This window comes from Palaemon carinicauda, chromosome 38 (genome assembly GCF_036898095.1).
Source record: "Palaemon carinicauda isolate YSFRI2023 chromosome 38, ASM3689809v2, whole genome shotgun sequence".
In the NCBI taxonomy this organism is placed as follows: Eukaryota; Metazoa; Arthropoda; class Malacostraca; order Decapoda; family Palaemonidae; genus Palaemon; species Palaemon carinicauda.
This window is the reverse complement of record NC_090762.1, coordinates 45,096,452-45,112,151: the sequence shown is the minus strand read 5'-3', so window position 1 is coordinate 45,112,151 and position 15,700 is coordinate 45,096,452. Positions and strand designations below refer to the sequence as shown.

Genomic DNA, 15,700 nt, shown 5'->3' with positions numbered 1-15,700 from the left:
ATATAAGAAGTAATAAGATACTGAATACTGATCCTACAAGAATAACAACAGTAAAACAACTCCTAAATGTAAGAATTCTTTGAATAACTTTTATAGTAAAAGCTTGCTTTCCATACAAAACATATCGCCGTCTAGTAAGTTTCCCTGATACGCATTTACCAATTCTTATAAATTCAACCTGTCCCTCGTTCTCTGGCTCCCCCCCCCCCCCCTTCCTTGACTAGAATTTTCATTTTTTGAGAAAATCCTTTTCGAGGATCTTGACGGTGTAAGGGATATTTGCATATCTGACTTCCTTTGAAAATGGAAAATACTGTGATATTGAAATTAACTTTTTGCAAACCTTATAACAAAAGCCCTTTCGATAGAAAAACCTTTGTTGATTTTCAAAATAATTACAGATCAGCATTTAAAGATTATCTACACGTTACTCTTTTTTTTTTCCTCGTCGAAACATTGACCTTTGACCGATCTAAAAAAATAAATTTTATCAGCAATAACACATAGAAAACCCTGAATATTTAAGTTTTTAATTTCCAAGGTCAGCCACAAAGTCTTTACTATAATTCTAAAACCAGCCAGAAAAAAAATATAATTCCCTTGATCCATAAAATATTTTTCCTGAGAGAGATATATGTAGAAGGAATCAATATGAAGGAAACCTGAAGCTTTCAAATTATTGTATCAACATTCAACAAATAATGTAATGGCACACGAGTTGAGTACAGAATACTTCGTTATTCTTTTTTTATATACAAAAAAATATGCATTAACATATATACACATGTATTTACGTACATATGTAATGATTAGAATATTAATATTACATGTTTAAAACAAATGACGTAATATGTCATGTTGGTTGGAAGAGCTGGCCGTGAGATTTGCTATGGTCAACTCAATTTGTGTACAGGATGTAAGATGCTGAGTTGTCATTCTTTCTTAGTGTCAACACATTAACTCTTCGTGTGAAAGTTTGTGACGTCACCGGATGCAGGTGTCTTCCGATTCCGTCACTTATCCAAATTAAAGCAAGTGTACGATTTTTGGGATATCAGTAATTTGTTCAGTTCTTATCAAAACTTCACCAGAATTGGTCATGTGGACCAACACAGCTTCCTCCAGTGATGGAGATGTTTAACTCAGTTGTTTATATACAATAAAACTTAAAAAACCACCAAGATGTGTTCAATAAACCATCTAAATATATCTGAAAACAACTCATACTCAAATGTGTGCTTAAGACAGTAGCACACCAATAAATGGTGGCAGCGCTTAAACTCAAAGACAGCGGTTATACTCTAAGAATTAGAGAAATATCTTCAAGACTTCAAAAATAAATAGCTGTAAAACCAGAGATATATCTTCAAGACTTCAACATAAAAGCTGTAATACCTGATAAAGATCTTCAAGAACTCAGAACTATCTACAAATATCTACAATTTTGACTGAGTCCAACGAAAATGCTAACACCAACATATGTTAGTATACAAATAGAATCTTCAATCAACATCCTAGGAAACCCAAGGACTGGCATTCAACTATTGCAAAACATATCCAGGAAGACCTACATTCTACAAGAAACTAGAACGAGACATCGCTAACAAAACATCAAGAGAGAGAGAGAGAGAGACGACTCGACTACATATAAAGCTAAGTACAAAGATTTTGTATTCATTTCAGTTTGTGCAGTGAAGTGTAGTTGTCACAAGTCGTTAGTCAAATATTACTGGGGTGAGTGAATTCCTAAACTTTGTTATAAGAAACTCCGAATTCTCATTTAGAATTTTTCTTTCTTTGTGCTAATTCCTTTTTCTTTCATAAACTCTTGGGGGGAAATGTATTGGGATTAGTAACATTGTTGGGGGAATTTTATTATACATATGCGTTTACGCAGTGGGCGTCTGTACTCATATAGATATTTTGATAGGATTGAAAGGGGTCAAAGAGATAGAAAAAAAAAGAATACAGCAGTCATGGCTCCTCCTGTCAGCCCTACCCCTGGACCTAGTGGTGTAGGCCAGGCTAATCCTCCTCCAATTGTGACGCTTGTAAATGCCAGGTCAGCAATCCTTCCTTTTCAAGGCCGTGTCAACGGGTTCTTGCCACAAAATGTGGAGTCATGGATTTCATCCGTTGATGCCCATTTAAATGCCAAACAAATCGTAGATCCTTTTGTACAATTACAAGAAGCTAAAAGTTTTATAGATTTTTCTAAGGGGGATGCGAGTGCGTATTTAAGAGGTGTTTCATTTCAGGAAGCAGTTACTTGGGATGATTTCAAAGTTAGGTTACGCGCGATCTATGGGGGTGAAGAAGCTTTGGATGTGGTGTTAACGTTACGAAATACACTTAATCAAGCCACTATGAATCGGCTTAATGTTGTTGAGAGAGCAGCTCTCATAGCTGATAGGCTTAACGAATATCAGGACATTTTAGGTAATTCCACTTGGGTTACTAACGATAATATCTCCGTGAAAGATTTTTTACGATTAATGTATTTAACTTGCATGACACTTATGTTGCCTGAAGCTTTAGTGCGGTGCTTTGATAAGAAGTTAATGCCTGCAAGTACGGAATTGGATGTCTATAAACAGATAAAGAAGCACATGTCCAAGTGTCCAGATCTCGATCCCGTGTTAACTCAAGTTTTTGCTAAGAATGAAACAAAACCACAAACAGTGAACGTAATTAATAATCCAGTAGCGGGAGTGACGTGTTACAACTGCAAACGTCAAGGTCACATAAGCGCAGACTGTAGAACGAAATTTTGTTCAGTTCACAACACAGGATCACATTCTTATAGTCAATGTTACGCGCGTAAGACACAACAATATCCTAGAAATGCACAGTCAATTCCACAGTCAGTTCCATATGGAAATAAAAAGAAAAATCCTCATTTTAACAATAAGAAGAAACAACAAAATGTCAATGCAGTTCAGAGTCCGAAACAAACAAACACTTCAAATATCGCTGAGCCTGGGCCGTCAAACCAGACCTCGCAAAGTCAGCCTAATTTTCAGAATGTGCAGAACAAAGCAAATACCACATAGTTAACTCTAGAGGGGAAGAGAGTGATGTTGGGTCAAGGTCATTTATGTCAACATCAATAGTATTGAATAATCAATTTAATGTTTTATCAGATAAATGTGAGACAATAGATTTTCCTATGAAACACACGGCCGAATTAAGTAAAACAGTGCATGCTCCCGTAGATTTGCAACGAATTCATACAATAATAAGCCAAAATGAGTTACGGCCAACCTTATATGCTGTAAATTTAGAACACAAATCCTTTACGTTATTTTTTGACTCTGGTAGTCCACGTAATATTATGGATTTGAAGACGCATCATTTGTTGTTTTCGAACTTTCCGATTGAAAAATCAGGAATCAGACTTTCAGGTATAGGAAATAATGAATTAAACGTCATAGGCATAACTCATATTCAGTTCAGAGTCGGTAATCGCACGTTTGCCGATACATTTGTTGTTGTGAAAAACATTAATATGTATCCAGCTGTAATTATAGGATACCCATCTATGGGAAATCAAAACATTATCTTAGCTCCTGCAAAGCACGGCGTGTATATCAAAGGGAAATTCTATAAGTCTTCTAATACTTTAAAGTCTGTTTTGGATAATAAGGAGACGACAAATGTAACCGTAACGTACGTTGAAGAACCAATAACTTGTCTCACTAATAAAGAAATAATACACGCGACCCAGCAGAATTCTCGTTCACCCGTAATATCATCTTGCACGCAATATATCGAACCAAACATACCTTCGAATTTAATAGTGCAAATAAAGAAAACACTACCGGGATCTGAAATATTAATCCTTTCCGATACTTTGAAAACCAACGGATTGTCTGTCACACAAGCTATTTATACAGTAGGCTCACATCAGCAATGTAATATCGAAGTCTGTAATCATTTAAATAACACTTTAGTAATTCACAAAAATCAACATATCTTGGATGTAGAAGTTTATAAACATCGTATTCTTACCGTTGCTGAAATCAATCACTCTCAATCAGTTGCGGATGAATCCCTTTTACGATCTATTAAAAATAAAATCAGTAAGGACATTCAAGACGAAGAAATTCAGCAGAAAATTTTTGAACTTTTAAATAAATATACAGATGTCTTTTCCACTACGGATGGATCCTTAGGGAAAACAGATGTGATCGAGCATCAAATAAGGTTAAAAGACAAACAGAAAATTATATATGTACCCTCGTACAGACTCCCTATGAAATTCCAGAATGAAATAAATGATGAAGTAGGTAAAATGTTAGAGGAAGGAGTCATTAGAAAATCAAATAGCCCTTATAATTTTCCTTTAATAGTTGTACCGAAAAAAGATCGAACATGGCGTATCTGTGTCGACTTTCGTCGTCTAAACGAGGAAACGATCCCTGATCGATTCCCAGTGCCATGTACTGACGATATTTTGTCTTTGTTAGGTCAGAATAAATATTTTACCAGTTTGGACTTACTTAAAGGCTTTCACCAGATATCATTAGAAGAAGATAGTATCCCATACACAGCCTTCAGCACAGCCAGGGGACATTATGAATTTTTACGGATGCCTTTTGGTTTACGTTGTGCTCCTATAACATTTACAAGAATGATTAACATAGTGTTTGGAGACTTGTTAGGGGATATATTGCATGCCTATATGGATGATCTTGTAATCTTTTCCAACACCTTAGAAGAACATCTACGTAAGTTAGAACTAGTACTACAGAGATTAAGACAACATAACTTAAGGGTAAAGATTAGTAAGTGTGAATTTTTCAAAACAGAATTAGTATATTTGGGTTTCATGGTGTCAAGCCAAGGTCTTAAAGTAGTCCATGATAAGGTGTCGGCTATACGTAATTTTCCCATACCTACTAATGTCAAGGGAATACAGCAATTTCTGGGTTGTAGTGGATATTACAGGCGTTTTATACGCAACTATTCAATAATAGCCGCTCCTTTAACTGATCTTACGAAGAAGGGCGTAGATTTCATATGGTCTGAGCAACATCAACAGGCGTTTAATACTTTGAAAGATGAACTGTGTAGTTCTCCTATCTTAAAATTTCCTGACTTCGGTAAGGAATTCTTCATTGCAACAGACGCCTCAGACTTAGGAGTGGGAGGGGTATTGCTTCAGCAATATGATAAACAGTTTTTCCCGATAGCTTTCTATTCTCGAAAATTGAGAACTTCCGAAAGTAAATATGCAGTAATAGACAAGGAAGGACTAGCTATTGTTAATTCGCTAGTGCATTTTAAGTTCATAATTTACGGTTATCCCGTTAAGGTTCTTACTGACCATAAACCACTAACAGAGTTCTTTAAAGGCTTCAATCACAGCCCTAAACGAACTCGGTGGCATTTAATCATTCAAGATTTTGGCGCAAGAATCGGGTATTTACCTGGGAAAGCAAATATCATTGCGGATGCATTATCACGCAACCCCGTGTCATCTTGTACGGAGTCTTTAGCTGAATTAATAGATATATCAACATCCATGCCTATTGTAAAAACAATATCTGAACAAGAAGATTTAGGCTGGAGTGCTGAATTGTTACAGACTGAGCAAAGAAAAGATCAGAAAATAGAAACAATTATAAATGCTTTGAAAGGCAATCATAAAGAAAAAGAATATATAAAGTATAAGCAGCAGAATTATGTAATCAAAGATAATATTCTGTGTAGGACTGTGACAAGGAAAACCCGCAATACACCACATGTAACTAACGACCAGGTAGTAGTACCAAACTCACTTGTTTCCACTGTCCTGAATTGGTTGCATTCAAATCCATTACATGGACACCCTGGGTTCTCATTAATGTCACAGAAAGCCAAATCATTGTTTTATTGGCATACAATGCTTACAGATATAAAAAGACACATAGCTAATTGTCGCACATGTCAGGAAAACAAAGGGCATACGAAAACACCTGTTAGCTTAGGAACTTATCCTGTTCCCAATCAACCTTTTGAAAGAATACATTTAGATTTGTTAACAGGATTTTACGAGTCAGACAGAGGGAATAAGCACCTCTTAGTAATTATAGATGCTTTAACTCGATATACAGAACTAATAGCGCTTAAAACTAAAACTGCGATTGAATGCGCTAGGAAGTTTTACGAGTGTTACATTTGTAAACATGGAATTCCACACATGATAATCTCAGACTCGGGTGGTGAATTTAATAATCACTTTCTTACCTCATTGTGTGAATTCCTCAAAATAAAGAAGATCAATACCATGATATATCACCCAGAGTCGAATGGGCTAGTGGAAAGAGCAAATAGGAAGATATTAAATATATTAAGGGTAACACTAGGGGGATCAGACCCCAACTGGGATATTGCAATACCGGCGGCACTGAGTACTCTGAATCATTCATATCATATATCAATTAAAATGTCACCGCATGAAGCATTGTATGGTACCCCAGTTAGAACACCTTTCCATGTATTAACGCCTACAACTAATCTATCAAATCCTTTAAAAGAATGTATAAATGCAAGTATAAGTCGATATGATATCCTTCGAAAGAATTTAGAAGAATCACAAATCATAATGAAAAGGAATCATGATAAAATAGCGAAACCAACTAAAACATATACCGTGGGTGATAACATCTATATTCAAATCAATGTCAGAAAAGGGCTCAACTATAAACTAACACCTAAGTTTGAAGGCCCATTTAACATTTTGGAAATATTAACGGCCAATAGGTTTAGAATTCAAAATGTAGCCCAACCCACGGATGAGAGAATAGTACCATTGTCTCACATAAGAAATTAAAAAGAAGTGAGGAAAAATTTTAATTTTAATTTAAAAGTTTTCTTTTTAATACAGGAGTAATTACATATGTTTTTTCTCGTTACAGGTTTCCAAGATGAATTTTTTGTTGTTGGGAGTGATATTGTTCGCTCAGACATTTTTTTCGTATGGGATGAGTTCTAAGACTAAGAATATATATTTTAAATATGGAAATATAGTTGAAAGACAAGAAGACATTTTTATTACATCAACCAACGTAATTGTCGAAGTGCATATGCAAGCAATTTTTCTTCAAGAGAATGATGTCACTAGCTTAAGAACCGCCATTTCAAGGTTTTCTGCATCATTGGATGAGTTGCATAGGAGACATTTTCATTTGACTACTAAGAGTTTGCTTAGCTCAACATTAAAAGTTGCAGAGATGCTATCTGATGACTTAAAGAATAAGACTGGAGAGACAGGATCTTTGGCTTATGACCTTTTGATGTGGACTGTAGGACACGAACAAAAAGAAAGACGGAATCCGTTCATTTATGCTGCATTAAGCATCTTTGGGTCTGTTGCAAGTTTAGGTTTAGGACTTTCCAATCGTCTTAAAATTAGTAATCAAAATAAGAAAATTGAGTTCTTGACTCATAAAGATGAATTGATTATGTCAGAACTAAGGGATCAGTTAGCTTCAATCAATAAAATTATGGATTTGTTAAATGAACATTCAGATAATATCGTTCAAATTATGGAAGTACAGGATTTGTTAGCAACATTAACGTATTATGATTCAAAGATAGATCACATACATAACAGAATTGCACATTTCGTTGAGAAATCCAAGGATTATGTAGAAGCTATCACGTTAGCAACTAAAGGTGTATTGTCGCCCCATTTGTTGCCTATACGTTACTTAAAATTAGTTCTGGAGAACACTAGGGATAAACTAGGCTATGTTCCTTTGTTAGACGAACATAGGTTAGAATTTTATTACAGCCTAATTACAGTAAACGTAGATAATAACAAGATTAGGATTACAATTCCCTTTGATTCTTCTGATGCCTGGCAATCTTACAGGATATCACCATTTCCGACTTTCATGACGAATCACTCAAATCCAGTAATATCCAGTTTGACAGGACACGTATTGATTTCCCCAGACAAGGAAACATATACGGTCATTAAAGACTTAAATCAATTAACTCACTGTTCAGACGCAATGGATAGAAAAATATGTACAGCTGACTCATTTGAATTCCGTAAAAACTTGTTGGATTCATGCGAGTTAGGTATAGTGCTAGACGGTGCTCTCTCCCATACAAGTGAAAATTGTCTGGATAAGCTTTATCCCTTTGACAATAAAGAATTCAATTGCAGACTAAATAATGGCTCGTGGATACGATACGACAAGGACGGCTTCAATATATCATGCCCTGACGGATCCACATCCCACAACCACATCTTCGTCGCAGCAGATGGCTGTATCGGGACTTCCCCGAATTCCATGGTGACTGGCCTACGGACAATCATCAGAGAACGTGCTTACTTCGCGAATTTCACGTGGACCTCTACAACGCCCGCACTTCCTCTCCCCTATAAAGGAAGTGTGGCGAAACACTTAATGAAACTTACCGAAAAGGACCACCTGTCGCCGACTTACAAAGAGATTCTTCACCCCATAATACTGGCTAGTTTGTGTTTCACGGTGATGATATTTATCGCCGTGAACATCCTTGTTTGGCGTAGGTTACGGCACAGCAAGCAGCTACAAAGGAACGAGTTGAATAGCCCTGACAATACCCCTTACCTGATACAATTCAAAGCTGTATGAGTGGCCACCTCATTCGCTAAGGGAGTAATTTGTCAGGATGATGTTTGTATGAAAAGCTGACTAGTACGCTAGTAATATGTAATTAAAGAAATTCTCTACATTTGCATTGTTAAAAATACATTTAAAATAACATTTAAAAAAATAAATAAAATAAAAAAGGATATAAATCATTTTTTCTCTCGGCATCTAATAAAAAATATATAAGCCGGAATGTTAAAAAAAGAAAAGAGAAAAAAAAAAAAAAAGAAAAATATATAAGATATATAACAGAATCTATGGGCATCTAATAAAATGTATCAGCCCTATATATAAATATATATATATGTACGAAACCGTGGTACGTGTACGTACCAGGAATTCGTATTTGTGCACTGAATATTGAGTATCTTGTTTCTGACAAAGGTAACAATTATTTTTTATCAAGTTACCGAATCATTTGTAAGTCAGAATTTGTTTTGTTTTTTGGTACCATGTAATCATTTGCTAGCAATGTACCATATGTATGATCTTGGTTTTATCATGCATTTTTCTTTTTGCTTTGGTAATATCTTTTTTTTGTATGCACTATTGTTATTAATTTTGGTGTGCCTGTTTGGACATTCGTCCTCAGTTGGATATAGCTAGTTTTGGACAATGAATGATACGTATGTCCAGTCACACCTAATAACCATGTTTCGGCTTGTTGTTAAATTTTTGTAAAAAAAAAATTGAGATAGCTGGCCGAGCATATGTAATGATTAGAATATTAATATTACATGTTTAAAACAAATGACGTAATATGTCATGTTGGTTGGAAGAGCTGGCCGTGAGATTTGCTATGGTCAACTCAATTTGTGTACAGGATGTAAGATGCTGAGTTGTCATTCTTTCTTAGTGTCAACACATTAACTCTTCGTGTGAAAGTTTGTGACGTCACCGGATGCAGGTGTCTTCCGATTCCGTCACTTATCCAAATTAAAGCAAGTGTACGATTTTTGGGATATCAGTAATTTGTTCAGTTCTTATCAAAACTTCACCAGAATTGGTCATGTGGACCAACACAGCTTCCTCCAGTGATGGAGATGTTTAACTCAGTTGTTTATATACAATAAAACTTAAAAAACCACCAAGATGTGTTCAATAAACCATCTAAATATATCTGAAAACAACTCATACTCAAATGTGTGCTTAAGACAGTAGCACACCAATACATATATATGTATATTTATATAATATTTATATATATATATTACATATATACATATACATATACATATATATATATATATATATATATATATATATATATATATATATATATATATATATATATATATATTTATATATATACATATAGTGTGTGTGTGTATCTATCTATCTATCTATATATATATATATATATATATATATATATATATATATATATATATATATATATATATATATATATATATATATATATATATATATATATATGTACAAGTAAGGTCATATAAACATAATCCAACGGGCTGTTTGATTATGTTTCTGGTCAAGCTTCGCTAAACCTACGACCTCTGGCATCTAACCTCTGGGTTATTCCTTCTCCCAAACGAACACAGCATACTACAACTTTAAAGGTTTATTAGCTCCAGTTACTAAAATTTTACCCAAACTGGGTTGGGATGACGCCAGCTGGAAGTTCGTTCGGAACACTTTTGTTTAAGCAAATGTATACCATGTTAAAGAGAGAGAGAGAGAGAGAGAGAGAGAGAGAGAGAGAGAGAGAGAGAGAGAGAGAGAGAGAGAGAGAGAGAGAGAGAGAGAGAGAGAGGGACAAACATTAAGAACGAGTTTGCATATACTTTAGATGACATTCAAAATCCAACATAAACTTATATTTCTTAGAGGATATAGTGTGAATAATTTTAACACACACAATATATATATATATATATATATATATATATATATATATATATATATATATATATATATATATACATATACATATATGTATATATATCTATATATATATATATATATATATATATATATATATATATATATATATATATATATATATGTACATATATCTCTCTATATACATATATATATATATATATATATATATATATATATATATATATATATATATATATATATATATATATATATATATATATATATCATAAAATCACATGGATTACTCAACAAATGTAATGTAGACGTAATATTAAATTTATATATAAAATGGTGAAAATGGTGAACATATTCGAAATCTTTTCATTATCAAAGGCTTTGAAGTATTTTTTAGAGATTTGATAAGAGTATCAGTAACAGTAGATATTCTTAATGCCGTGTTAAATTGAGTTTAACAATTATTACCCACATATATATAATGTTATTGTTATAATTAATATTGTAGGCTAAATGTTAAATGCATCCCAAAGAGGTTGGATAGCTTCCTTTTCTTTTCATAAAAAAATTTGTTTTTTTTTTTACGGGATTAAATCGTAAATAAATGTTTAGTGCTTCATTGTAAACTGAATTCATAATGATTTGTAAAAATATGGGCGAGGGACACTAAAACACAAGATCATCGGTGCAGTATGAGCAATATTTGAAGATAGATACACAGTAGATTGATAAATGGATAGATTGGCAGATAGATAGATGTTGATACATGAGTATATAAATAGATATAGAAACATTTGTTTAACGTACATTTTTCCGTATAATTATTTGCCCTACTTTTAATTTGTTTCAATGTCAACAAAATTAATTTATATACACGTATTACATTAAAGTAAATTTAGTTACGTACAAAAATACAACCAGTCTTCATGTAATACCCTCTACCACTTACAAATAAGTAAGAAAAGAAAACAAAAACTCAGCCGAGTAGTCATGGCGAAAAAAAAATCTAAAACTAGCCTTCCATTAAAATAGCTTCCTTGATAACGCCGTTTACATTCAAGTGGGATCAAAGCTAACAAAAAAAGAAAAAAAAAACCTACGAGCCGAAGAAAGATACTCGATTCTAAAGAAGGAAGGAAAAAATATGGAAGGAAAAAAAGTCTAATGAATTTCGGGGCCAACGCAGCTTTCCAGCCCTGTGTTATTACTAGCTAGCTTGGACTGCGATTTTTTTGGGAAAACTTTATACCTTCTTTTGGAAGAAAGAATTACGACAATCGCAATGTCAACTTAGTATGTCAGTTGCAAAGTTGGCTGTTGTACTAAGATATAATAAAAGTGTTTGTGCGTTTGAGAGAGAGAGAGAGAGAGAGAGAGAGAGAGAGAGAGAGAGAGAGAGAGAGAGAGAGAGAGAGAGAGAGAGAGAGAGAGAGAGAGAGATCAAGAAGTCGGACTGTAACCATGATGTTACTAACGGAGGCAAGTGTCTGTTCAGATTAATTTATGAGATTAAAATTATGCAATATATGAATAAATGCATCCGCACATATGTATGTGTATAAATATATATATATATATATATATATATATATATATATATATATATATATATATATATATATATATGTATATATATATATATATATATATATATATATATATATATACCTATATATCATATATATATCATATATATATATATATATATATATATATATATATATATATATATATATATATATATATATATATACACAGTATACAGTATATATATACATATATATGTGTGTATACTGTATATATATATATATATATATATATATATATATATATATATATATATATATATATATATAAATATATATATATATATATATATATATATATATATATATATATATATATATATATATATATATATATATATGGATAATGAAGAATTTATTATGTCAATAACAATCCATATTCTATTTTTCAAATACTTATCTGGGACTTTACTTCAAAGGTCAATCTAATGTCATACATGAAAATGCTCCTTGGATGTACAGTGTACACCCAAGGTGCATACTTAGTTTGTGTATCAATGGTGTACACTGTACACCATGGATACACAAACTAATTATCTAGTCAATCTGAATCCATCTAAAAACGCAGTGTTTTCATGGTGGAATCTCTAAAATAAGTCACAAACTTAAGGACCTTAAAAGTCCTAAGTGATGTAAAGAGTGGTGATTTAAAATAAAAACTGTAAATCAAAATAAATCCTATTATAATAACTTTAACTTGTCCTTTCTATTAATATGATTACCCATTTCCCCTTGTAACTCTACAGTGAACTAAATTAGAAAACAAATTGCTTAACACATTATTAAAATGAATATTCAAGAAATATTAAACGAAAAAAGGAAAAATAAGATGAAAGTAAAGAGAAAAATATACAAATCAACCAACAATACTATACTGGAAAAAAGTAATATACACAAATAATAATGAAAATGAAACTAAAAAAAAAGTGTGTTACTTGTACATTTGGCTTCATTAATTCCGTTACACTTCACGGGAAGCTGCACATTGTAGTAGGTAATGCTGTGTCGAGCTTTAGATAAACGTTTATCAATACTGCCTGTAAAGCAAAGTCTCTACAGCACTTCATAATATTAGTAAAAATATTCTTTATCTCAGTCTTAAAATCTCAGAGACTGTTTTTACTCCCCCTGAAGTGTACAGTGATTAATGAAAATAACTGTAACATCGTACAGGGCCAAGTGCTTGGGTAAGGGTAGAAAAGACTCTTAGCTGTGGTAAACAGCTCTTCTAAGAGAAGGACACTCCAAAATCAAACCATTATTCTCTAGTTTTTGGTAGTGCCATAGCCTCTGTACCATGGTCTTCCACTGTCTTGAGTTAGAGTTTTCTTGCTTGAGGGTACACTCAGGCGCACTATTCTATCTAATTTCTCTTCCTCTTGTTTTGTTAATGTTTTTAGTTTATATAGTAAATATTTATTTTAATGTTGTTGCTGATCTTTGAATATTTTATTTTTCTTTGTTTCTTTTCCTCACTGGCCTATTTTCCCTGTTGGGGTCCCTGGGCTTATAGTATCCTGCTTTACCAACTAGGGTTGTAGCTTAGCAGGCATTAATAATTATAATAATAATAATACAGGGAATGCATAATGTTTCTAGGTATGAAAAGACACGTACCAATGGACACTAAACAGTTGAATTGTTGGGAGCTACAATGTGGAGTGGAAGAATACCCACCAGTCCAAAAATAACGGTGAAAATAATGAATACCCATCAGTCCAAAAATAACGGTGAAAATAATGAATACCCATCAGTCCAAAAATAACGGTGAAAATAATGAATACCCACCAGTCCAAAAATAACGGTGAAAATAATGAATACCCACCAGTCCAAAAATAACGGTGAAAATAATGAATACCCACCAGTCCAAAAATAACGGTGAAAATAATGAATACCCACCAGTCCAAAAATAACGGTGAAAATAATGAATACCCACCAGTCCAAAAATAACGGTGAAAATAATGAATACCCACCAGTCCAAAAATAACGGTGAAAATAATCCATTATATAAAGCTTGACTAAAAATAACTACACACAAAGAACGACAAGCACAAAACATTTCTCCAATTCTGACACAAAGGAAATATAAAGAAAGAAGAGAATATATCCCATTTCATTAAACAAGGTATAACTGAAAGGAGGGGGAATTGAATGGAGAATCCCACAACAATTTAACAATAAAGTAATATACTTTACCAATGCAGACTTCGAGAGTGCAAGATCCACAATGACTCACCTGTTGAAAGAACAAAAATAAAATTACATATGAGTCCATAACCTACAGTACATCTATAAAGTAATGGAAACAATATATACAGTACGTTTCATACACTAAATTAGTGATGAATTATATACTAATATATACAAACATATCTCTCTATACACACATACATATATATTATATAAATATATATATATATATATATATATATATATATATATATATATATATATATATATATATATATATATATAAATATATATATATATATATATATATATATATATATATATATATATGTATATTTGTGTGTGTGCTAGTTGTGTATATGCATTATATATGACCCGATATAATCCTCTGAAATCTTATGAAAATGAAACCGAAATAATCTCCATCTATACTTTATAAACGCCACGGAAATAAAATACAATTATGATTGAACAAAATGTTCAACGGTTCAGTAATTAACTGGTTACAAAATAATGTTCTCTTTCGGAAGCTGCCTAATCTACGATACAGTTTAGTTTCCATAAGCAGAAGTTACGTCTTGATAGAAAACCATTTTCTGTTTCTGAAAGTCTCTCTTTATCTTTATTGATAAACCATTCTTGATCAATAACACAATCAATGCAAATCACGTCGTGGATATGACTCACATTTAAGACTATTTTTGAAGGTGCTTTAATATTGAAGGAGCATCAACTCTCAATCATGTTACTCCATTGTTAGTTAAAACCTTCAATTCTTGTATAGTTGAATCAATCTTGTCAATAAACCAATATGTACTAGCATATACTTTTTCCGAAGTCGGTAGTTTTATAAAAAAAAAAAAAAATTACACATTACACATTGTTTGTTATCAAATGTAATGTCACAATGTTATTCTGAGTTAGCTGTTAATTTCAGACGCTCTCTCTCTCTCTCTCTCTCTCTCTCTCTCCTCTCTCTCTCTCTCTCTCTCTCTCATCTCTCTCTCTCTCTCTCTCTCTCTCTCTCTCTCTCCGTAAAAAACGAGGTCGAAACAGAGCGCCAGAGCCGGAAGGCGAGCCAAAGCAAGGTGGCATAATCATAAATTCAAATGTAATACAGGTAACTATTACTCTGGCGCAAGCTGGTCCCCCTATTTCTTACACCTAGCCCCCTTTCCCTAGGTCCCCTTCGGTTGCAATAAAGGCGATCCGAGCCCATGAATAATTCGAAGAGTTGCTTAATAATATGTATAAAGTTTCCCCCCAGAATATTAGCCATCACCATAAATTAGGAAGTGGGGCAGAATTTTAAGCCCTATGAAGATTGGGTCTTGAGAAGAAAAATAGAACAGCGTGAGTGTCTCTAACACTCGTGTTAAAAAAAGGCAATTTAGGGATGCTAATTAAATTTATCTACTTGGTAATGACGCA

General features: G+C 32.9%; 1 long non-coding RNA gene across 1 annotated transcript; it reads left to right on the top strand.

Moving 5' to 3' along the window:
* The first annotated feature begins 1,672 nt into the window (after nt 1–1,672).
* Nucleotides 1,673–9,720, top strand: LOC137630158 (uncharacterized). Its single transcript, XR_011041682.1, has 2 exons — nt 1,673–1,734; nt 8,162–9,720. It is a non-coding gene; the product is annotated as an uncharacterized lncRNA (long non-coding RNA).
* The last annotated feature ends 5,980 nt before the right edge of the window (nt 9,721–15,700 follow it).